Consider the following 26175-nt stretch of genomic DNA (forward strand, 5'->3'; position numbering starts at 1 on the left):
ACCAATGAAGCAATGTGTAAGGAATCTGCTGAGATGATGGGAAATGAGTTTGAAATGAATATGATGGGTGAATTGAACTTCTTTCTGGGGCTACAAATCAAGCAAACACCTAATAGAACCATGATACATATGCAGAAATATATCAAGGAACTTCTAACGAAGTTCAATATAGACTCTTCTAAGTCCATTAACACTCCCATTGCAATTGCAACAAAATTGGACCTTTATGAAGAAGGAAAAGTGTTGAACGGAAATTATATAGAGGAATGATTGGGTCACTATTGTACCTCATAGAAAGTAGGCCTGATATTGTATTCAATGTAGGATTGTGTGCAAGAATTCAGTAAAATCTCAAGGAATCTCACCTGAACACTGTCAAAAGGATACTAAAATATCTCAAGGGGACCCCTGACCTCTGCCTATGGTATCCCAGAGGATATAGCTTTGATCTAGTTGGTTATGCTGATGCTAACTATGCAGGTTTTTACATTGACAAGAAAATTACTTCAGGAACAACTCATTTTCTAGGTTCTTCTCTTGTGTCTTAGGGAACCAAAAAACAAAACTCAGTGGCCTTATCTACAACTAGGGCTGAATTTGTGGCAACAGCATCCTACTGTGCCCTATTGCTATGGATAAGACAACAGCTAAGGGACTATGGTATATTTGTTGATTGTGTTCCCATTTTATGTGATAACACCAGTGTCATAAACATTGCTAAAAATCAATTTCAGCACAAAAGAACCAAGCACATTGACATTAGACATCACTTTCTCAAAGACAATGTTAAAAAGGGAAATTTCTCAATTAATTTTGTAAAACTGAAGATCAAAATGTTGATATTTTTACTAAAGCTCTAAGTAGGGATCACTGTGAAAGGAACATACTAGAACTAGGTCTAATCACTTCTTCAAACTAAGCTGAACCCCAGTGATTGGCTAGAAAAGGTATAATTAGATGTAGACAATTAAGTACAATGTGTTTGATTCAGCTTCGTGCTTGTATTAAGCACACACACTTGCTTGGAAAATATAGCTGATAACTGTGTTGTATGATAATAATATGAAATGCTGAAGCTTTATTGTAGAAACAAGTAAGGAGCTGCTAAGAAGTTGGTTCTTCAAATCAGGTATGTGACGTATTTTCTTAATTCACTAGGACTTAATATCCAAAAATTATTGATGTGTTCTGTCACGACCCTAAACCCGGACCCGGTCGTGATGGCGCCTCTCGTGAAGACAAGGCCAGTCGACATAACACCTAATTCATTTTAAATAATTAAAATAAAACAATTTAAGTCATTAACATGATTAAATCCCAAAATAAATAGTGAAATAGTACAATTTGCGGAACAAACACAGCCCGACATCGGGGTGTCACCAGTCATGAGCATCTAACATAAGTCTAAGAGTCTAAGAGAGTTTATACAATCTATTACTGAACTAGAAACAGAAAGTAAGATAGGAGGGAGAAACACTGGGTTGCGAACACCGAGCAGCTACCTAGTGGACTCCGAATAGCCTGCTGGGAGTAATCAACCCTCACTGGCGGGACCCGAAGCTCCTAAATCTGCACAGAGGGTGCAGGGAGTAAAGTGAGTACTCCAACTCAGTGAGTAATAACAATAAATGAAGGCTGACCGATAGGAAATCACGTAAGGCACAACAACATGCTATAAAGAGGCAGTATAAAACCAACAAAATGCAATAAAACAGTGAAATCTTATAAAAACACATTAGCTCAGTTTAATCTTCTTTAAAACACCTTTTTAACAGTTAAGTAAATGAAAAGCAACTATAAAAGATAACCACATAAAATCCACCCCTCTGGCACAATGTCAACAGAATCAGCCTCTCGGGCAATAACATGGAACAACACCAGCCCCTCAGGCTATATCACATATCATACTGGGTACCCGCGCTCACTGGGGTGTACAGACTCCGGGAGGGTCCCCTTCTGGCCCAAGCGCAATATCAAGCCATCTCGTGGCATAATCAAATAGGCTCTCGGCCTAATAACAAGCCACCTTGTGGCGTACAACTCAGGCCCTCGGCCTCATAATCATATTCAGTACAACACTGCTGTGGTGTGCAGCCCGATCCCATAATAACCTCACAACACAGGACCTCGGCCCTACTCAGTCAGAAATCTCTAAAAGCCTCTCGGGCATAGTAAAATATAATGCTCTACCCAAAATATCATTTAAAGTGTTTAAAACAGAGTAAACATGGCTGAGTCATGAAAACAATATAATATAGCATGACAGAGTACAGATATAAAATCAAAACAGCGAGGAAATAGCAGTGAAACTCCCCTAAGGATCCAAATAGTTGGCACGAGGCCCAAATATGGCATTCATCCCAAAACATGATGACAATAAACTGTTTTCAATCAAATACGCAGTAAAATAGTCAGATCGGATGGACTAAGTCACAATCCCCAACGGTGCACGACACCACGCTCATCATCTAGCGTGTGTGTCACCTCAATATAGCACAATGATATGAAATCTGGGGTTTCATACCCTCAGGACAGCATTTACAATCATTACTCACCTCTATCCGGTCCAAACTCCAGCCCGCGATGCCCTTGCCTCTCGAATCGGCCTCCGGATGCTCCAAATCTAACCAAAATCAGTTCAAAACCATCAAAATGTGCTAAGGGAACAAAGCCTACTCGAAAGAAATAAAATTACAACACAAATCCCAAAATTGGCCAAATTCGACCCTCGGGCCCACGTCTCGGAATCCGGTAAAAATTACATCAATAGACTCCTTATCACTCCTCGAGTTCATTCATATCAAAAGCACCAAAATCCAACCATAAATGACCCCTCAAATCCCAAATTTTAGGTCTTCAATTACAAGCCCTAGTTCTTCAATATTAAGTCTTAAATTCCATAATTTCCATGAATAATTAGGTAGAAAACACATTAGGATTGAGTATTAAGTCCATAAATCGTACCTCCAAGTGTTCCCCCTTGAGTCCCTCTGCAATTCCCTTCAAAAAGCTTCAAAATCGCCCAAAAATGGAGGAACTTAGCCTCAAAATCGCGGAAATGGGTCTTTTATACATTCTGCCCAGACATTTCAATCCTTCTTTGCGAACGCCTCAAAGCCTCGCATTTGCAAAGCACAACCTGATGTTGACCACATTTTCTTTCTTCAAAAACGCGTCTCCCCTCTCGCGAACGCGAAGGCTCAGCTCCACAACCCATCGCGAACGCGGCTCCCCTCTCGCGAACGTGTAGCTCAATGACCCCATCCCTTCGCGAATGCGGGACCTTCCTCGCAAATGCGACGGCCAAATCTTCAGCCTCACATGCTAACCCTTTACGAACATGAGGGTCCACTCGCGAACGCGAAGCACTGCTATTTGCAACACAATAGCAGATTTTTCTGCAACTTTTTACAACTTGAAATGGTCCATTTAACCACCTGAAACTCACCCAAGGCCCTCGGGACCTCAACCAAACATGCCAACATATCCCATAACATCATTCGAATTTGTTCCAACCTTCGGAACGCTCAAAACAACATCAAAACACCAAATTTGCATCGGATTCAAGCCTAAGAATTCTAAAAATATCCAAATTCTGCTTTCGATCAAAACGTCTATCAAACCATGTTTGAATGACCTGAAATTTTGCATATACATCCCAAATGACACAACGGACCTACTGCAACTTCCAGAATTCCATTCCGATCCCTATATCAAAATATCACCTATCAACTAGAAAATGCTAAAATTCCAATTTACCCAATTCAAGCCTAAATCTACTCCGGACCTCCAAAACACATTCCGATCACGCTCCTAAGTCCCAAATCACCTCCCGAAGCTATCTGAACCATCGAAACTCACATCCGAGCCCTTTAACACATATGTTGACTTTTCCAACTTAAGCTTACTCAAAAGATACTAAGTGTCTCAAACCTTACCAAAACCTTTCTAAACCCGAGCCAACTAACCTGATCACACATAGTACTGATAAATAAGGCAATAAAAAGCAGAAATGGGGGAAACAGAGTGGTAACTCATGAAATGACCAGCAGGGTCGTTACATCCTCCCCTTCTTAAACAAACGTTCATCCTCAAACGGGTCAAGAAACATACCTGAAGCTTCAAATAGGTGAGGATATCTGCTCCGCATCTCCCGGTCAGTCTCCCAGGTAGCCTCCTCCACGGGCCGACCTATCCACTGCACTTTCACTGAAGCTATATCCTTTGACCTCAACTTTCGAACCTGACGCTCCAAAATAGCTTCTGGCTCCACATCATAAGTCAAATCATCATCTAACTAAACCGTGCTAAAATAATCATCCGGAGCATAGAAACATGAAATACCGGATGTACACTCGACAAGCTAGGTGGGAAAGTAAGCTCATAAGTCACCTCCTCAATCCTCCGAAGAACTTCAAAAGGCCCAATGAACTGATGACTCAATTTACCCTTCTTCCCAAATCTCATAACACCATTCATGGGTGAAACATTCAATAGAACCTTCTCACCAACCATGTAGAACACATCTCGAACCTTCCTGTCAGCATAACTCTTTTGCCTCGACTGCGCTATACGAAGCCTCTCCTGAATTACCTTCACCTTTTCTAAAGCATCTTGCAACAAGTCTGTTCCCAATAGCCTAGCCTCACCCGGCTCAAACTAACCGATCTGAAATCTACACCGCCTCCCATACAAAGCCTCATATGGAGCCATCTGAATACTCGACTGGTAGCTGCTGTTATAAGCAAACTCTATGAGCGGTAAAAACTGATCCCATGACCCTCCAAAATTAATGACACAAGCACGCAACATGTCCTCCAATATCTGAATAGTGCGCTCGGACTGCCCGTCCGTCTGAGGATGAAAAGTTGTGCTCAACTCAACTTGAGTACCCAACTCTCACTGTACAGACCTCCAAAACTGCAAAGTAAACTGACTACCCCTATTTGAAATGATAGAAACTGGGACACCATGCAAACGAACAATCTCTCTGATATAAATCTCTGACAACCACTCTGAAGAATAGGTAGTACACACAAGAATGAATTGTGTGGACTTGGTCAGCCGATCCACAATCACCCAAATAGCATCGAACTTCTTCAAAGTTCATGGGAGCCCAACTACAAAGTCCATGGTGATCCGCTCCCACTTCCACTCTGGAATATCAATCCGTTGAAGAAAGCCACCCGGTCTCTAATGCTCATATTTTACCTGTTGACAATTGAGAAACCGAGCTACGAATCCCACAATGTCCTTCTTCATTCTCCTCCACCAATAATGCTATCTCAGATACTGATACATCTTTGCGGCACCCGGATGAATGGAATACCGCAAGCTATGGGACTCTTCCACAATCAACTCCCGAAGCCCATCTACATTGGGCACACATATTCGGCCCTGCATCCTCAACACCCCATCATCACCAATAGTCACATCTCTGGCATCATCGTGCTGAACTTTATCCTTAAAGACAAGCAAATGAGGATCACCATACTGGCGCTCTCTGATGCAATCATATAAGGATGATCGAGAAATCACACAAGCCAATACCCGACTGGGCTCCGAAATATCTAACCTCATGATCTGATTGGATAAGGCCTGAACATCAATTGCAAGAGGTGTCTCCCCAACTGGAATATATGCCAAACTCCCCATACTCACTGTCACCCTACTCAAGGCATCGGCCACCACATTGGCCTTCCCCGGATGGTACAGAATAGTAATATCACAATCCTTTAGCAACACCAACCATCTCCGCTGCCTCAAATTGAGATCCTTCTGCATGAACAAGTGTTGGAGGCTACGATGATCAGTAAACACTTCACAAAACACACCATACAAATAATGCCTTCAAATCTTCAACGTCTGGCAGCCAACTCCAAATCACACTCATCCGACCACCTGAATAGAGCACCCTTTTGAGTCAACTTGGTCAAGGGCAATGCAACTAACGAGAATCCCTGAATAAACCGGCCAAGAAAGCTGTGAATCTTTGTGGCTAAGGACGGTCTAGGCCAACTCTGAACTACCTCTATCTTCTTCGGATCAACCTGAATACCCTCGTTGGACACCGCATGCCCAAAGAAAGCCACTGAACTGAGCCAAAACTCACACTTGGAGAACATTGCATAAAGCTTCTCCTCCCTCAATCTCTATAACACAACTCTCAAATGCTCCACGTTCTCCTCCTGACTACGTGAGTATACCAAAATATCATCAGTGATGACTATGACAAACGAGACGAGATAAGACCAGAACACGTTGTTCATCAAATGCATGAAAGCTGCTGGGCCATTGGTCAGCCCAAATGACATCACCAAGAACTCATAATGACCATATCGGGTCCTGAAAGCCATCTTAAGAATATCTGAGTGCCTGCTTCAACTGGTGATAACCTGAATGGAGATCAATCTTGGAGAACACTCTCGCTCCCTGAAGCTGGTCAAACAAATCATCAATTCGAGGCATAGGATACTTGTTCTTAATTGTTACTTTATTCAACTACCTATAATCAATGCATATCCTCATAGTGTCATCCTTCTTCTTCACAAATAGAACCGGCACACCAAGGCGACACACTAGGACGAATGAACCCCTTATCAAGGAGTTCCTAAAGTTGCTCTTTGAACTCCTTCAACTCCGCTGGTGCCATACGATATGGTGGAATAGAGATGGGCTAAGTGCCCGACACCAGATCAATACCAAAATTGATATCTCTGCACCGACATCCCTCACAAAAGCTAAATACGAAAGACAACCCTTCCCAACCATACATTGGGCCTTCAAGAATGAAATAACCCTACTGGGGACAAAATCAGTAGAGCCTCACCACTCAATCCGTGGCACACCCGGCATAGCCAATATCACTGTCTTAGCATGACAGTCCAAAATAGCACGATACGGATATAGCCAATCCATGCCTAATATAACATCAAAGTCTACCATACATAACAACAATAGATCCACTTGGGTCTCCAAACCCTTAATAGTCACCACACATGACCGGTACACACGGTCTACAATAATAGTATCACCCACCGGAATAGACACACGAACAGATATAACAAGAGACTCACGGGGCATATCCAAATAACGAGAAAGGTATGATGACGCATAAGAACTAACTCAATCTAACGAGAAAAGTATGATGGCCTCCCTCTCATCTCGCTCCTAGCAATGAACTGACTCAATCTCACGAGCAATGTCAACAACCTCCTCAAAAGTAGCACCAGACACCCTCTTCCTGGTCATGAAAATACAAAGCTGATATGTGAGGCCATCAACAAACCTCATAATCCTCTCTCTATCTGTCGGAACCAACCAAATAGCATGACGAGCTAACTTTGAGAACCTCATCTCAAACTGCGTCACAGTCATCTCCCCTTGACGCAACCACTCGAACTGCCTACGCAGCTCCTCTCTGGGAGACTGTGGCACATACTTCTCCAAAAAGAGAACAGAGAACTCCTTCCACGTAAGGGGTGTTGCACCAACAGGCCTACGCCTCTCATAAGCCTCCCACCAAGTGAAAGCAGCTCCAGAAAACTGAAAAGTAGTGAAAGCGACATTTGACATTATGAAACTTCCACAATCGATGCCAAAACCTATCAAATCATGGCCGATTGACCTCAAATTTTGCACACAAGTCACATTTGACATTATGGACCTGCTCCAACTTCCGGAATCAGAATCTGACCTCGATATCAAAAAATCCACACTTGGTCAAACTTTCTAATATTCTAACTTTTGCCAATTCAAGCCTAATTCTACTACGGACCTCCAAATCAAAATTCGGACGCGCTCCTAAGTCCAAAATCACCCAACGGAGCTAACGGAACCATAAAAAATCTAATCCAAGGTCAAATACTAAAAAGTCAAACTTGGTCAATTCTTTCAAATTAAAGCTCCTAACTGAGAATCATTCTTCCAAATCAATTCAGAAAAATCTCAAAACCAAAACTGACTATTCACATAAGTCATAATACATCATACAGGGATACTCATGCCCTCAAAAAATCGAGCGAAGTTTAAATGCTCAAAACGACCGGTAGGATCGTTACATCCTCCCCCACTTAAACATACGTTCGTCCTCGAACATGCCCGGAGTTTTTTCAAAAGCCATCAAATCACCGTGTAACCTTACCATGCACATACCCGAGGGTGATCCCACGTCACCCTATCCCATATAGGTCTGATAACATAACATGACTGAAATTTCTTAATCCAACCTAGCCCATAAGCCTTAGAATCCAATTTCCACATCCGAAATTTTCTATAAGATCAGAATCTCGCATCCACACTGTATAAGTGTGAATAAGCTGTATCCAACCATAGCCATAACTCAAGATGAAATCACATGATATACCACATAACTCAAACACTCGTAGCGATAATTTATAGTCACAGTAGCTGCTAAAAACAACTCAATACCGGTAATAAACCTCTTATCAAATAGGGCATCATCCTAACACCTTCATACACTGCCAACGATGAAAGAAACATGCCGAAACTCATAACCATTTGCCAGATCAACAAGTGGAACTCCCTCTCCTTCGATAGGAACTATAGCAAATTTCTAAGTCGATCAGCATAAATATCCTTTGAGATATACTGCAATCAGATCTGATAGCACCCATTCTAGGTACGATGACCTCATCCCATATAACATAATCACTCTAGTAATATAACACATTAATACAGCTTAAAGCCATAGCCCTTGCAACCCGTGCACCAAATAGCAACATTCCAAATGTACTCAATCCTGAAAATGCCTTAAACGAAAGGACGGTCCTGCCAGCTTAACAAGTACCATCACAACACCATACTAAGAGCCTAGCACACACCTTAGAACCAAACCACACGAACCTAACACAAAGGATCATATCTCAACACAACTCCATTACAATGCGTGACCCCATCCAAATGTCGGTCCATATTATATACCTCGAGCCGCCTTGCTCAAAATCAATAACCACGCTAAATTCGACATCAAGTACCCAAAGTTCATTACCATAACCACGGAGAGCAAATAACATAATACCATAACCCAAAAAGAACATAGCTAACACGCAATCAATCATGCAATACCTAATTACTCATCCCGTTCAAATCCCGATATACAGCCCAAATAGAACCGCACCATGTGTACATATAACCAACGAATCACAACCCCTCATAGCATGGAAGAGTAACACATAGAACATATTCGATACGAATAAAATCAATTCTAACCGAATGGCACATCCCTCAACAATAGTAGAAGCCAACCAATCCGGCTCGATGTAGAATACACACCAAATTGGGCCTACCAATGAACCCAAAATCAACTCTCGTCACCTACAATAGATAAATAACCCTCCGAAAGACCACAATAACTTAATCACAACACATACCATCTTCTGATTAACCTTGGCTATGTTTCACAGTCCACAACTATGAAACAATCTACTCATGAGAACTCCCAGTCTCCAAATCCATAGAGCACACGAATCACCATATCGATCCTAACTCCACCGCCCGAATACCAAACACATCTCTCATACACGATCATCCTACGAGGAATACTTCTATAATTCTTCTGTGCCACATAGAAAAATTTGAATATCAACAATCGATCAACCAAGAGAGTGTCGCAGTACCAGTGAAGTATCCATAAATCAAAACACATTGCCCCTTCTGAAATGTATACTCTCCTCAAGTCATACCAGATAGTAATATCATTTACCTAGTCATCTGAAACTGTCCATGCTACCCAAGGACTCATGACCTTCCCTTCAAAACTGAATCGCGACCATACACATGCAAATCTCAATCTCATACAACACATTGCATATACCATGCCATCATATGAAAATACGAGAACTTCATAATCCACTCCAAGTCGCAAGCAACTGCATACTTAATTTAGCCAAGAACTTTCCATTTGATCACATCCAAGAGAAGATCACTATACACCACATGCTCTTCACGCCAGTAGGAAATATACATCTCTAAGCGTGGTAGAAACCAAAAAGAACTCTCTGAATCCCATTTACACAAAACCAAACTATCAAGATTGAACTCTTCTAACTCAAACAAGCTACGCAGGTCACCAAAAACCCAAGAGCATTGCCACGAAACACCTGTAGAATACCACCACATCACAAACACCCAAAGAACCGATCATATCCATTACCATGCTGATCCAACCTACTACCATGTTGTCCCATTTTTCCGAGTTCCTTCCAAATTGCCTTCAAATTGATACCTTTCCTTGCTAGAACACTACTATCCTTAAAAAAAGCTTGCACCACGAACCCTAGCATAGATCCTCACCGTCCTAAGGCCTATAAGCCGCTGAATTCCCTCTTAAGCACCCCAAAAGTACCACAACCGAGATATCCACTCTGAAGAGACCTTTTGTGAGTTTAAAGTTGTTCATCTTACCTTCTTGATACTGAAATGTAAAATCCATAATGATAAAGAAATACTGCGAGTCTCGACACCATCCAATGAAAAATCTCAAACCATCTCAAACCCTAGCCATATACAAATCCTGAAAATTTCCAATTGCTACATTAAATCTTTAATCCATTAGGACCATTCTCAAGAGTCATCCCCTCTACTCGAATCCCAATAGCACCTCCCAAACGGACCGAACAACCTATACCCATTTGCACTCCAACACCCTAAGAAGTAATCCATACTTCTAAGAAACCGAGGGAATCTCTACTCCATGCACACTACATCCTTTACGAGTAACAACTCAATAATCCCATGATTTCCATATACCCATAGAGTGTAACACAACCCTTATCCAAAATTCCCTTACTCAAGTCATCCTCGATCTCAACTTCTGTAAGCTATAACTGTTTTGCCAGTATACCTCAAACTGAAACCAATACAATACATAACCGTGAAATGAACATGTCGATAGCAGACCCCCCTACTTGGCTCAAAGCCAAGGAATAAAGCATCTGATAACTTACAATAGCCACCCCCCATACTGGCATAACACCGCAATAGGATTCAACTAAATCCTTCCTAAGCTCATGTAACGCAAACAATATAATACCTCAAATAATTTGTAAATCTCGCATTCATCCCCGTAACAGTCAAGACAACTTCCACAAGCAATCCAACTCAATTTACACTACATATAATTTACTGGTAAAAGAGAACTCTCAACAAAACAACATAGGGATCACATAACGTCAGGACATCCCACAGGAGATAACCCACCTGCTTAGCCTCAAACTAACATCTTTCTATACCCTTCCACAATCATAACTACTATGCAACTACTTAATCTTTCGCAGTCTGAACTCATATCACAACATAAAAATCTACTCAACTTCTCAACTAAACAACATGAAGATGATCCTTCAACATGCCCATAACTCGAGACTATACATCAAATCAAAATGGGAATCAAGCACCAAATAGTTATTTCTACACCTCAAGCAATTCCTTCTCGTATGAACACATATCGCGGTCACATCATACTCACCACATAGCCATCCAGCCACAAATTCCACTAATAAGGACACTATCGAACATATAAATCCAAAAGCACGTGCTCACACAATCAACACCTCAGTGCTCAAGCTACAGTCAAAATTCGGCCTCAAGTCCTTTAGACTGGCCCATCACCAGCATATCAAAATCATATCTCGCACCTCTTATATGGAATCACAAGGCGTCAATGCACAGCTGATACCGAGTGCTCATGTGTGCATATGAATGCATGGAAGGAATTCAAGGACTACACTTTAAGCTGAATCAAAGCCGCACGATAAGGAAAGAAAGATAGGAAGTATATCCTAAATGTCGTGTAGCCTCTCGAAGATAGGTATGGACGTCATCATACCGATCTGCAAGACTCTATAGAAATTTGCTCATGACTTGTAGAACCTATGAACCTAGAGCTCTGATACCAATCTATCACGACCCAAAATCCACTAGTCGTGATGGCACCTAACCTAACCCACTAGGTAAGCCAATTTGACAACTATCTATTTCTAATTAAATTAATAAAATAATTAAATAGAAGAAATTATCTGAAACTTATACATTTTCCAAGGACTAGTAGTAAAAATTATGAGCTTCTAAGAATAGAGTTTACAAAGCTAATACGAAGAAAATACATCTTCTGTTTGAAAAATACATAAATAGAGTTATGTAATCTAAGGCTACCGTGAACAAGAGGTAGCTACAGCAAGGACGCATGTACACTTTCAAATCCAGCAACCATCGAATATAGCAACATCGGCATCCGGAATTTGCATGCAATGTGTAGGAAGTATTATGAGTACAACCGACCCCATGTACTCAAAAAGTAATAAACCTAACCTTAGGTTGAAAGTAGTGATAAGCTGGAACATAGGTCGGGTCCAACACCAATAACTAATAGCAGTTCATAACAACGTAGAGCATATAAACAAGGAAATAATCTCAGAGATAAAAATGTTCAGCTTTTGCATAGTTTTTCGAAAATAGTTTCGACTTTCAAGAACATTGGTGAGAAATCAAATCCTTTACCGAAATCGCCGAAAAATACGATATAGGTTGAAGACTGCAGTTTTTCCCAAAAATCATTTCCACAATAAATAAGATGTTTAATTTTTCTTTTAAAATAGCAAGTGTGAAATACCTCTATATGCCACATATCAAGGTGTGTAAAAGAAATCATGAACGACGTGATACCATACAGTCTGAGGACGAATGCATCTCTATGCATGTATGTCATGTATATGCCAGTGCCATGTATCCCAGAGATTAAACATGAACTCACACTCTCCACTCAAAATGCTTAACCATTCGGTACTGTATATGGCCCATGCGGCCCAGGGAAATCCATCTCGGAACATATACAACACTAACTATACGTCACCCAATACCGAGGGAAAAGGGCAATCTAGCCCTGTGGAGAAATCCATGTCTAGCGAAATCCATCCCTTAGTAATATCATCAGCGCTCACTGGGGGTATGTTATAGACTCCGGAGGGGCTCCTTAAACCCAAGCGCTATCATAAACCAATATAACCGATATGGCGTGCAGCCCGATCCTACAACTATCATTCATAATCATACTCTCGGCCTCATTCAGTCATCAATCTCTCCAGTCTCACTCACGGGCTCACAATGTCATGAAAACTGACCCGGAATAATGATATGATGTATCAATAAGTAACAACTGAGACTGAGATATGATATGAATGTATAAATATGACTGAGCACGAAATATCAATAAAATCGATGAGATGACAGCAAGAAACGACCACTATGGGTCCCAACAAAATCAGCATAAGGCCTAAACATGATATCTAGCATGATGTACAACTCAACACTTTATCAAATGGTGAAAAACATAGTGTGATGACCCAAAAGGGCATCACTTGTTTTTAAAATGAATTTTGCATTATGAGGCTTTAAAAACCTCTTTTAGCATCATCTCGATTTGCGTGCATAGTCCGGGCGCGTAGCCGGAAAGCTATTATGTGAAAATCTGTGAAAAATGATAAAATTTTGACTTAAAATGCATTTAAGTTGACTTCGGTCAATATTTTGGGTAAATAGACCCGGACCCATGATTTGACGGTCCCGAAGGGTCCGTGGAAAAATATGGGACTTGGGCGTATGCCCGGAATCGAATTCCGAGGTCCCAAGCCCGAGAAATGAAGTTTTAATGAAAATTATTTTCTGGATATTTTTATGAGTTTTGGAAATGAAATGCATTTAGAAGTTGATGGTATCGTACCCGTATTCTGGTTTTGGAGCCTGGTACAGGTCTTATATGTGAATAAGATGAGTCTGTGAAATTTGGTAAGAAACGGAAGTCGTATGAGGTGATTCGGACCCGTAGTTGTGAAAATTCATATTTTGAAAGTGTTGAGATTTTTCTTAGATTTCTATGCTAAATTCATTGTTTAAGAGGTTATTTTGGCGATTTGATCACACGGATAAATTCATACGATGTTTTTGAGTTAGTACGTATGTTTGGTTTGGAGCCCCGAGGGTCGGGTGAGTTTCGGAAAGTTTTTGAACTTATGAAATTTGCAGGTTTTTGCTCTTCAGTGCACATGGATTTTGTTCTTCGCAAACGCGCAAGGCAAATATCCCAGGTGCTAGTTTTCTTCTTCGCGAAAGAGAATACTGAGACGCGAACGCGAGGCTGGGGGGGGATACCCTTCGCGAACGCGTAAGGCAATGGGCCTGGGGGAGGGGGTTCTCACTTGTTCTATGCGAACGCGGCCACTGGCCCGCAAACGCGAAGGCTCGAGGAGTCAAAGCTCCACGAATGCAAGCCTAAGGTCGTGAATGCGAAGGTCACCTAGGCCCAACTCATCGCGAACGCGATGAAGGCCTGTCCAGTGATTTTAAAACAGAAGCAAAACGGGACTTAACAAAAATTTCATAACTTCTTCTTCCAAACTCCAAATTGGGCGATTTTTGAAAGGGAATTTCACCACCAATTCATAGGTATGTAATCTTAGACTCATTTTCTTTAATTTTCATTAACACCTATTAGATTTCTAGGCTTAAATCATGCTCTTAAAGGTAGAAAATTAGGGATTTGGGTAGAGTTAGGGCTTTTTATATTAATGGGATTTAGACATCGTTTTGGGGTCGAATTTTGGAACTAAATACATATTCGGGCTCGTGGGTGAATGGGTGATCGGGTTTTGGTCCGAACCTCGTGTTTTGACCAAGCGGGCCCGGGGTCGATTTTTGACTTTTTGGGAAGATTGATGGGAATTCTATAATTGAGCATTGGAATTGGATTGTTTAGCATTTATTGATGTTGTTAAATCAATTTGGACTAGATATGAGTCGTTTGGAGGCGAATTCTAAAGGAAGAACGGTGTTTGAGGCTTGAGTTGGCCGTGGAAGTTCGAGGTAAGTTTTTGGTCTAACCTTAGCTTGAGGGATTAGGAGTTGTGTCCTATTTGCTACTTGCTTCTTATTGAGTACGACATATAGGCATGGTGATGAGTATCTATACGTTGGTGTCGAGTATGACTGTGAGTCTTAAAATGAGATTTATTGTGTTCTTAAATAATACTACGGATGCTTAAGTTGATGATTCTCTGTATTGAGCAAGGATTATGATTATTCTCGTGGAAATTAATGGCTGAGTATTGGTGTTAGCTGAGGTAGTTTGAAGTTGGAACAAGTTTGGTTATAGATGTTTCTCCCTTGCCGGGACATAGTTACTGATACTGTCGATTCCCTTGTTGGGATAGTGTAGTTCTTTATTGATCCCTTACCGGGACTCTTATTATGATTGTTGTTGATTGTATATGTGGATCGGGTTGCGTGCCGCAACAATGATATATTGGGATCGGGTTGCATGCCGCAACAATGATATAATTGGATCGGGTTGCACGCTGCAACAGTGACAAGTGATATGGATAGGGTTGCACGCCGCAACAGTGTTGTTATGTGTTGGGATCGGGTTGCGCGCCGCAACAATTGATGATATAAAGTGTTTATAGATTGGTTACAAGTTCCTTATTGTTTTGTTGTAAATTCTAAGTTGTCCTTAGCCTTTTTCTTGATTTACTGTCGATATCGATATACCCGGATTGTCCACCCTCGGGAGTCGTGATGGCGCCTACTAGTGAAAGCTAGGCAAACCGATTATTCCAATTATTTAACCCTTTTCATTTTAAATCTCTTAACAATTATAAATTAACATTTTATAACAGCGAAAATTAAATAAGCGGAAGAATGAAATTCACCAATTAAGCCAATACCAATATGAATCTATAACATAAACCACCCAGGACTGGTGTCACAATCTCACGGACTATCTAAGAAAACTACAAATAAAGTCTGAATAATAAAGTATATGTCTATCTTTGGAATATATAAGAACAGAAAGAAACTAGATAGGGAGGGGACGCCAAGGCCTGCGGACGCCTGCAGGACTACCTCGGGTCTCCTGATGGACTAAAGGCAGCAACCTCTCTCTACGGTCCAAATGCTCCAGCACCGAAATCTACACACAGTGTAGAGTGTAGTATCAGCACAACCGACCCCATGTGTTGGTAAGTGTCGAGCCTAACCTTGGCGAAGTAGTGACGAGGCTAGGACAGGACTACCAAATAAACCTATGCAGTTAAAGCATATATGACAAGAAATAATAACAGAAACTAGCCATTAAAGATGGGAAGGGAACATGTTGCGGGGAAATATCAAATACCAACAGTAACTTAGGAGAAAGTTTAAAGAACATTTTATGGCTTGCATCAGTAAGAATGAGAAAACAGTAACAAACCAATATCCACTTTCATTATTTATTGTTGCGGCGTGTAACCCGATCCAAATCATATAATACTATTGCGGCTTGCAACCCGATCAAATCATATATCATTATTGCGGCGTGCAACCCGGTCCAATCATATATCACTGTTGCAGCGTGCAACCCGACCCCTCCTGTCCTCCTTTATTACTCCATGTTGCGGCGTTCAACCCGATCCCATATAATATTGTTGCGGCGTGCAACCCGATCCCATATACAATTCAACACAAATCACAAATGAATCCCGGCAAGGGAACAATAAGGAAATAACAATATCCCGACAAGGGAATCAACAATGAGAATAAGTACATCCCGGCAAGGGAACCAACAGTAAGAATTAAATACGTCCCGGCAAGGGAATCAGCTATAACCAAACGTATACCAACATTTAACTTCACAAATGAAACCTCAACTGGAACCAATACTCAACAACAACCAAACATCACGAGAATAATCATAATTTTTGCCCAACACAGAGAATCAACAACTTAGGCATTTGTAGTATTTATCAAGAACACAACGATTACAATTTAAGACTCACGGGTATGCTTGACACCAACGTATAGATACTCGTCACCATGCCTATACGTCATACTCAACAATCAACACATAGCAAATAAGACACAACTCCTAATCCCTCAAGCTAAGATTAGACCAAATACTTACCTCAATGCCACGAACACAATTCAAGCCTCAACTATCGCTTTACCTCTTGTTTCCACCACCAATCCGCTTGTATCTAGCCACAATCTTCTTAACGGTATCAATAAATGTTAAATGAATCAATTCTAATGCATGAAAATAGGTTTTCCAATGATTTCCCCAAAAAGTCAAAAATTGACCGCGGGCCCACATGGTCAAAACCCAAGGTTCGAACCAAAACCCGATTACCCATTCACCCAAGAACTCAGATATATAATTTGTTTTGAAATCGGACCTCAAATTGAGGTCCAAATTCCCAAAATTTGAAAATCCTAAGTTCTACCCAAAACACCTAATTTCCCCCATGAAAATCCTTGATTTTAAGTTGAAATTATGTAAAAAGATGTTATAGATTAAAGAAAATGAGTTACAAATGACTTACAATCGATTTGGAGAAGAACATTTCTTTAGAAAATCGCCCAAGAGAGCTTAGGGTTTGAGGAAGTTTGAAAAATAAAGAATTTTCGGCTAAGTCATGATTTAGCAGGTCGCAGATGTAGCAATTGCGACCAGGGTTCGCAATTGCGAACCCCTTCAAGACCTGCTATCTTCGTAAATGCGAAGAATTTATTGCATTTGCGACCAAGGGAAAATCCGGTCACCTTCACATTTGCGAGGGACCAGTCGCAATTGCGATGTCGCATTTGCTATAAAAGTGTCGCATTTGTGACCAAGGCCTGCCCATGCTAGGATCGCATTTGCGACACCTGGGTCGCAATTTCATGCCTAAGAACTTCGCAATTGCGAAGCCTGATCTCGCAAGATCAGAGGTCTGGGCAAAAATACCAGATACCAGCAACCTTTCCTAAGTCCAATTTCACTCCGTAACCTATCCAAAACTCATCCGAGCCGTCGGGGCTCCAAACCAAACATGCACACTAACCTAAAAACATCATACAGACTTTCTCGTGTAATCAAATCATCAAAATAACATCAATAATTATGAATTAAGCCCCAGATTCATGAAATCACTCAAGAACACCAAAATTTCCAATTTCTCATCTATAGGTCCATTTTATACCAAAGCAATTTCGATCTTTACCAAATTTTATAGGTTCATCTTAATTATTATTTCAAACTTGTACCGGGCTCCGGAAGATACAGGCCCGATACCATAAAAAATGCATCAATTCGCTTCTAAAAACCTTTATATTTTTCAGAAAATAATTTTCTTTAAAAATTTATTTCTCGAGCTTGGGACCTCGGAATTCGATTCCGGGCATATGCCCAAGTGCCAAATTTTACTACGGACCCTACGAGACCGTCGGACCACGAGTGTGGGTCCGTTTACCCAAAATGTTGACCTAAGTCAACTTAAATTTAATTTTAAGGCCAAATTAGCATTTTCATCAAATTTTCACCTAAAAGCGTTCCGGATATATGTCGGACTACGCACGCAAATCGATGTAAGATAAAAGGAGGTTTTTAAGACCCCGGAACGTAGAATTTACTTGTAAATCAAGTGATGACCCTTTTGGGTCATCACATCCTTTGAGTTCTCCTATCTATGTGTACACGTTTGTGGGATATTCCATTGTTGTTGACTGTGTGTATCGGCCGTGTTTAGTCGTTCTTGGTAGTTTTGAGACCAGAGATGATGTATTGTTGCTTAATATGGTAGATTTTGATATTATTTTGGGCATAGACTGGTTGTTGCCCTATCATATGATTCTTGATTGTCATGCCAAGACGGTGACGTTGGCTATGAAAGGTTTGACACACACACATATATATATATATATATATATATATATATATATATTTAAACAAGTCATAACATTTGCTTGATTATAAAAATGTCACGTTAAGTATAAAATAAAAGAATTTAATGTTAATTATTTTCGATATAAAAACGTGTCGTTCTTCTTGGAACAGACTAATAGTGAAATCAAATTGGTGGGAGAGAGAAAATAGTTTATATAAAAAATTATAAATTTAATGTATTAGTTATGCAAGATAATATTTAAATGTAGAGTCAAATATCACAAAATAAATGTCATATTGATTAGGCAAATTTAATGTCTAGATTTTTTATTTTTATGTCTAGATTAACTTTTGGTTTATGAGAAAACCCGGCAACCGAAGATTATTTAGAAGAAAAGTGTCTCCCCTGTACAATTTACGGTCACAGTAGAAGCTAAAACCTTTAGAGAGTACGTACACTATTTAATTTAAAAGGAAAAGCTTGCAGATACCACTTTGGACATTCTCAAGCTACTTAAAGCATCAGGGCCTTTTGTATTTAAGGTAATAAAAAGTTGAACTTCCTTCGAAATATTTTTTTAAAATAAAAACTTGAGTGACCTAATGCTATGGTTCTTAGGTAGGGGAGAGAGGGTATAAAGGGACTCCACCAGCAGCCTGCAAACAATGGTGGAAGGTCGAGTCTGAAACCTAAATGGCAATAGCTTGGACTCAAAACATGTTTTTACAGTTTTAAAAAAAAAAAAGTTACTTTTCTATTTAAAAAGCAGTATTATATTGTATTTTATTTTAATGAAATTTTAGCCATTAAAATAAAATATAGTATAATACTGCGTTTTACATCATGTGTGCTTAGTCCCTGCCGTGGGAAAATGTGTAGCTTGTATTGTGGGAAACCATCCCAAAGAAAGCACACATTTTAGTTTATAACTGACGACAAATGTCCAAACAAATAAAGTAAATTATTCGGATAAGAGCTACTGAGCTAGGACAGGAACCAGTGCTAGGTTTTGACTTTTGATTTGTGAAACTATCCATTTAATTATAATTAACACATGGGAGGTGGCAATAGTTTTCATAAGAAGCAGTATATTATGTGTTAATTATAAATAAAACCTTGTCATATTTTTGTGTAAAGATAAAAAAAAAGTTCTCTACTTCTCTTTTCTTTTAGTTTTGATCATCCCAAATTTCATTCATCGGGGCATTTAGAATAAAAGACATGCGAAGAGATTTTTCTGAATCGTTTCAGATAATAAAAAATAAATGAAAAAACGAAAATGAGTGGAGAAAATTAATTTGAATATAAATATGGGTATATTTTTACAAAAAAAATGCACACAAGAAACCAAGTTGAAAAATAAAAGTCCCCTTTCAAGCATGAGTTTCTTTTACTTATATTTGAAAATTGAAATTAGAACTGAAAGATCGCACCAACAATTGGGAGATTTGGCTTTGTAATATGTTATAAATGTATTTTAATTAAATGGATAGTTTCACAAATCAAAAGTCAAAACCTAGCACTGGTTCCTGTCCTAGCTCAGTAGCTCTTATCCGAATAATTAACTTTATTTGTTTGGCCATTTGTCATCAGTTATAAACTAAAATAAAATGTGTGCTTTCTTTGGGATGGACAACGCAGTATTATATTATAGTGCGTTTTCCCACAATACAAGTTACACCCTTTCCCACGGCAGGACTAAGCACACATAATGTAAAATGCAGTATTATACTGTATTTTATTTTAACGGCTAAAATTCCGTTAAAGTAAAATATAGTATAATATCGCATTTTAGATAGAAAAATAACTTTTTTTTAAATTATAGAAACATATTTTGTATCCAAAAACTTGCTATTTAAGTTTCGGCCTCTTTTAAGGTCTATGGTCAGGTCATGTCAAGAAAAAGAAACTTAATTCTGGAGCTTTAACTGGTAATAGAAAGAAGAGGATTACTACTTATAGAAATCTGAATTCACCAAATTTTCTCCGTAATATGTACTCTCTGTTTCGATTTATGTGAACCTATTTCCTTTTTGATACTTTTTTGGTAATAATTTAATTTAAACTTACAATTCTACCCTTAATGAGAAGCTTTTACAATCACACAAATACTATGTGTCCCTTTTTAACTTGTTTAGGACTACAAATTCTAAAAGTCTTTATTTTTTCTTAAACTCCGTACTCAGTTAAAGAGGTTCACATAAATTAAAACGGAGAGAGTACCATTTTAGCTAGAACAGTAGCTAATTTCTTCCTCTTCCTTCTTCTTCTTCTTCTTTCGCCTACTTCTTATGCTTCCCTTTTCCTTTCTTTTGCATCATTTCCTTTCTCCTCCGAATATCTTTTTTGAAATCATATTAATGAATATATATATATATATATATATATATATATATATATATATATATATATATATATATCGTATGTATTATAGGGTTATACCCAAAAAAAGGAGTATATGGCACCAACTATATGTTGTATTGTTCTTTCTACCGTCCAATATTGATGAGTATCAACAGTATATATATATATATATATATATACCAAAAAAGGAGTATATGGCACCAACTATATGTTGTATTGTTCTTTCTACCGTCCAATATTGATGAGTATCAATAGCGACCGCGTAGGTACTGCAACTGACCAGTTTTATGCATAAATTCTGGGGAGTAACTGTGAGGTAGGGGTGGTAAATGGGCGGGTTCGGTTGAATTTGGGTGGGTCAAGATGGGTTAGGTCAATAAATGGGTCATTGCCCAACCCAACCCAAAGTGTACTTGGGCTAAGATGGGCTGGGTTAAGATGAGCTAAACAATGGGTCATAATCCAACCCGCCCAACTTGACCCATATTTTAGAACTATGCTCATCTTACATAAAAAAACCTTTTACCTTAAAATATGTAAGTCGAAAAAAAATTGATAAATCGAATGCATACCCCTGGGGGGTGGGCGGGTGGATGATACAGAAAAACGAAAAAAAACAGAAAATAGAAAATTAAAAATAAAAAAAAACGTAATTTTTTTTTTGAAATACAAAAAAAGAAAAAGTTTTTTTTAGGGGAGGGGGGTTTTGCGGGGGTGTGGTGCAGAAAAAAAATAGAAAATTAAAAATACAAAAAAAAAGTAAAAATTTAGGGGAGGGGGGTTTTGCGGGCATGAGTGGTGCAGAAAAAATAACAGAAAATTGAAAATACAAAAAAAAAGTAAAAATTTTTTTAGGGCAGGAGGGTTTTGCGGGGGTGGGTGGTGAAGAAAAAAAAAAAATAGAAAATTGAAAATATAAAAAAAAGTAAAATTTTTTTTGAAGGGGTGGGGGTTGGTGGTGCAGAAAAAAAAACAAAAAATTGAAAATACAAAAAAAAAAAGTAAAAAAATTCTTTTTGAGAGGAGAGGGTTTTGCGGGAGGGGGAGGGGGAGGGGCAAGGTGGGTGGATGGTGCAGAAAAACAAAAGAACATAAAATTAAAAATACAAAAAAAAAAAAAAAATTTCTATATAAGTTGGGTTGAGATACCTTTTGTTTTGGGTGAGTTTCATGGGTTGTATTTGGGCTGCTTAATGGGTCAGAATTGGCTATAAATTATAATGGGTTAAATTGGTCTCAACCCAAATTGACCCATGAGCTAAAATATTTGTAACTCAACTCATTAATCTCTGGGCGGGTTGTATGGATTAGATGAGTTTGGGCTCAAATTGTCATCCCTATTGTGAGGATAAGTCACTAAATAATTTTTATAACCATAAAGTCACTCAACTTTGTTTAAGTATCATAAAAAATATCTCATGTGTTTCCACCTTGTGAATTTATGTCATAGCTAGGCAAAATTGGATGATTTATTGTTATAAAAAATAGTTTAGTGACTTTTGTGACCCTTTATTTACAAAAAATAATTTAGTAATTTTGACACAATAAAATAAAAATTGAGTGACCCTCCATGAAATTAATTTATTTCTTTGTTTTACGCCATTCGTACATAGAACTTAAAGTCGATGAACTGGTGCATCTATTTTGTGTATTTAAATATCGATGAAATAATCAAGATAGTTGAAATTTACACGGTCGTCTGATATATGCGAATTTTGCATTCTTCTCTTTATATTCAGAAGTCGTTTATGATATAAGTACAATTTTGTTATTCAGAGTAAATTTCATGGGTGGTCATTCAACTTTGTGTTCATTAACTAAAAGATACTTTTCTTTCTTTTGTTACATAAAAATCATTCCACTTTGCGTTCATTACGCTAATTTCATTTTTTTCTTTTGTTACACAAAAATTATTTTACTATGCTCTAGTTATCACAATAATCACTTTGATCAAATTTTATAAACCTTTCACTTGAAAAGTCTATTATGCCCTTGACACTATAAATCATTCCATTTATGTAATACCTTCTATAATTATATACTATATAATATACTTTTACCCTGACATTTTACTTATAATAAAAATAATTTAATATAATTTTATTTATTATTTTATAATATATTCGTACATTTATTTGTTTTCTTAATATTAATTTTCAAGATATATAAGTAACATTATTAAATTTGTTAGTAATATTACTGTGAACAAATTTTAAGTCCACATTCTTAGTCATGCTTAATGAAATATGTAAAAAATTAAAAAATTAAAGTTCATTGATTTATCAGCCAAGCCATACCCATTAATTTAATAAATAAAATACCCACATTTAGCAAAATGACACATCAGATTAATACTTTGAAATAAATAATATTAACTGATAAAGCTTTAAAAAACTTAAAATTAAATACAAATATCTTTGAAACTTTTTTTGAAAATTTTTATTGACCATAAAAAAACTATCATTTGCTAAACAAATCTATTTTTATTATTTTAAATAAATATTAAAAATAAATATTTTTAATCATTTTTATATTTAAAATATGTTCCTGGTTGAATATTATTAAAAATATTGAAGGTCATAGAAAAATTAAATATATGGATATATTATAAAAATAATAAATAAAATAATTTAAAGTTATTTTAATTATATGTAAAATACCTGGTAAAAATATATTATATAGTATATAATATAGAAGGTATTACATAAATGAGAGGATTTGTAATGTCAAGTTGATGGTAGGCTATAATCTCATGTTTTAGTTGATTATTAAATTCTAATTTACTGTACTTTAGTTGAGTTTGAGCTTTAATCGCTAGCATTTTGCACTAATAGTGTATTTTATGCCTTGTAGGAGTGATTCCGAGCTATGTAGATATTATGGAATGAATTTAACTGATTTGGAGCTTTGAAGTCTGAGTAAAAGCCCAAAGAATTAAGATGGAATCGTGTTTGGGATCAACGGATGATAGTGCAACGAAACGAAGAATCGAGCAGGCATATTGTGCACTATCTAGTAAAATATACATAACTTTTCGCTCAGAACTCCATTTGGTCTCTATAATATATTGTTAGAAAGCTAATTCAAAGGGCTACCACTTTAATGTTTCACATTGTTTCAAATTTCCAATAGAACAGGGTAAAAAGTGCACGGGAAAAGCGCGTTCGCGCACTGACCGCGCATATGGGGCAGAAAGTGTGAAAAGTGCGCGGCCACGCACTTCCTATCCGAGAAAAGTGTCATTTTCCGCGTAAGAGAAGGTGTAATTATTTGGGTCCGACCCTACTTGGTATATATATATATATGGAAAAATGGTATTTTTAGGATTTTTGACATATCTAAGACCTAAGGAAGCTAAGGAGAAGTTGGAGAAGCAAGAGCACAAGGAATCCATCATTCAATCCCAACTCAAGGCAAGGGTTTGGATTGTTTTATGTTTTTATTTCCTTTAAACTTAATTGTGATGAATTACTCTATGTCTATGGAAAACGTCTCTTTAGGGTTTGATGGATTTGATGTCTTGATACTTGTTTGTGGATAATTAACTCTAGTTTTAAGTAATGAATCATTTTGGGTGTTATAATCATTGCATCTTTATTCACTAGCTCATATAATCGAGAGAGACATAACTTGTGATATTTTTGCATTCTATCTTGTTGGTTGAATTCATTAATTTTTCTTATTAATCGAAAGAGGCTAGTAGAATTGTTGATTAAACCTAGTTAGGAGGATAATTGTCACGACCCAAAATCCACTAGTCGTGATGGTACCTAATCCAACCCGCTAGGTAAGTCAACTAATAACTATCCAATTCCATTAAAGTCAACCAATCAATTAAATAGAGAAGTTAACTGAATTTTATACATTCCCCAAAGACTGGTAGTACAAATTATGAGTTTCTAAGAATAGAGTTCACAAAGCCGATATGAAGAAAATACATCTTCTGTTTGAAAAGTACATAAACAAAGTTTTATAAAGCTAAGGCTACCATAAACAAGAGGCAACAACATCAAGGACGTAGGTACACCTTCAAATCCAGCAACTATCGTACGAAGAAATATCGGCATCCGGGACCTGCACGCAATGTGCAGGAAGTGCAATATGAGAACAACCGACCCCATGTACTCGAAAAGTAACAAATCTAACCTCAGGTTGAAAGTAGTGACGAGTTGAAATATAGGTCGGGTCCAACACCAATATCCAATAACAGTTCATAACAATGTAAAGCATATAAATAAGGAAGTAACTCAGAGATAAAGTGTTCAGCTTTTTCACAGTTTTCCCAAAATAGTTCTGCCTTTCAAGAGTATCAGTGAAAACTCAAATTCTTTACCGAAAACGTCGTGAAATATGAGATAGTTTAAAAAAATTGTATTTTCTTTTCCAAAACCCCTTTTCACAATAAATAAGATGTTTCATTTTCTTTTCAGACAGCAAGTGTGAGATACCTCTTTATGACCACATATCAATGTGTGTAAAATGTCATGAATGACAAGATACCGTACATCATGAGGAAAATATATCTCTATGCATGTATGTCATATATACATGCCAATGTCATGTATCTCATAGATGAATCATGTACGTGTTGAGGAAGCGTGTCAAGATAATAGAAGGAAAAGGATATTTAAGAGAGAAACAATAAATTGCACAAGACAAGACAAGACAAGATTTACGTGGTTCAGCAATTTTTGCCTACTCCACGGCCACACAAAGAATAGCTCTTTATTAATTGAAGAGAGAAAGAAGAAGTTTTGGGATGTTCTACAAATGAAAATGTAGACCCCTATTTATAGGCATTTGAATGTCCTGCCGAGGTAAGCGCTTACATCATAAGAATGCCGATGTAAGCGCTTACATCATAAGAATGCTGAGGTAAGCGCTTACATCAAAAGAATGTCGATGTAAGCGCTTACATCATATTTTCATCTCTTTTTGATTTTTCTTTCTTTTGTTTTGTCTACTTTTACATACAACAATAGGTTTGGTCTTATCAATCTCCCCTTCAAACCTATGTTACATCAAGAAAGAAAATAAAGAAAGATTTGCTATTCTCTGGTGGCGCCTTCACTCTATCAGTCTTGAAGGCTAACTGAGGCAGTGCACAGCCTCAGTTTGT

The sequence above is a fragment of the Nicotiana sylvestris genome, chromosome 6 (genome assembly GCF_000393655.2).
Source record: "Nicotiana sylvestris chromosome 6, ASM39365v2, whole genome shotgun sequence".
NCBI lineage: Eukaryota > Viridiplantae > Streptophyta > Magnoliopsida > Solanales > Solanaceae > Nicotiana > Nicotiana sylvestris.